Raw genomic sequence first — 1,501 nt, 5'->3', positions numbered from 1 at the left:
TGTCTTATAAGATTTATCAGGACGTTATTTTTCTTTTGTTAGCATTGTTTTACAACTCCCCCTTCACCACCACCTCCCCCCCCCCCCCCCCCCCCCCCCCACACACACACAATGATTCTGTAGACCTAACTGATTCCTTGGTTTATTGTGGTACGTGGGAAATAGGTTGGAGCTGACTTACTGCATGCCTTTTGTTTTAGGCCACTTTCATCCAGTAAGGATGGAAAATAGGCTTATTAATAACCAATACTCAAATGGGTAGAGAGGGACTGCCTTGGCTTTTAATCAGGTATAGAGAAAGAGCTGTGGCCAGAACTTACTTAGGTCATGCTTTTGATGCCCCAAACAGTTCAGAACAGTATTGTTTTGTTTTGTACCCTAATCAGGGGTGGGCAAACTTTTTGACTCGAGGGCCACAATGGGTTCTTAAACTGGACCGGAGGGCCGGAACAAAAGCATGGATGGAGTGTTTGTGTGACTAATATAAATTCAAAGTAAATATCATTACATAAAAGGGTACGGTCCTTTTTTTTTTTTTTTTAGTTTTATTCATTTCAAACGGGCCGGATCCGGCCCGCGGGCCGTAGTTTGCCCACGGCTGTTAACTAGATGCTTCTCTCGCTCTCATATTTTCTCATTTTTAAAGTAATATTATCTTATATCTTCTTATTTTTCTACCTCTTTCAACCATTCTTTCAACCATTACAACTTTGCATGTGTCACTACTGGATGTTGCGGGGACAGGCTCTTGTGGGGACAGCGCTGTGCTGCTCTGTGTTAGGCAGGGTGAGACGTGCTAACCAGCTTACTAGCATGGGCCTCTGTCATCCTCCCGGGTGACACTAAATGAGATTGTGAATTATTTTCGAATGAAAGTTTCTCAAATTCTCACAAAAATTAAGGTTTCAGTACTTTATAATAAACACATAAAAAGGACTGGTTTCAGCCCTAACTGGTTTGGCTCAGTGGATAGCGCATCGTCAGCCTGCGGACTGAAGGGTCCCAGGTTTGATTCTGGTCAAGAACACATGCCTGGGTTGAGGGCTCGATTCCCAGTAGAGGATGTGCAGGAGGCAGGCAGTCAATGATTCTCTCTCATCATTGATGTTTCTCTCTCTCTTTCCCTCTCCCTTCCTCTCCGAAATCAATAAAGATATATTTATAAAAAAGAAAAGGACTGTTTTCAAATTGTATACTGTGGAAGTGGCCTTGAAAATATGTCTACTTATAATTTACTTCCTTTTTCCAGTTTTCCAGTAAGTTAAGACATGTACTAGTATGCATATTAATACTAATGATTTCTAGATTGGAGATACTGTTTATTCTAGTAAAAATTTTGTGGGTTTTTTTTTCCAATTATCAGTTATTTCCTTAAGTATAGCAGATGCTAACCAGGCTCTGTGATATTTTTTCTTTCTAAATGTTTTTCTTTAAAGAAGCAGCCCTTTTAACATGCTCTAGAAGTTAATGTTACATTTAAGTGAACGAGTGAGAACTTGAA

The sequence above is a fragment of the Myotis yumanensis genome, unplaced genomic scaffold (assembly GCF_028538775.1).
Source record: "Myotis yumanensis isolate MYYU_CA2020_CCGP unplaced genomic scaffold, mMyoYum1.0.hap1 SCAF_13, whole genome shotgun sequence".
NCBI lineage: Eukaryota > Metazoa > Chordata > Mammalia > Chiroptera > Vespertilionidae > Myotis > Myotis yumanensis.
The sequence above is the reverse complement of the archived record's forward strand: the minus strand, read 5'-3'. Positions refer to the sequence as shown.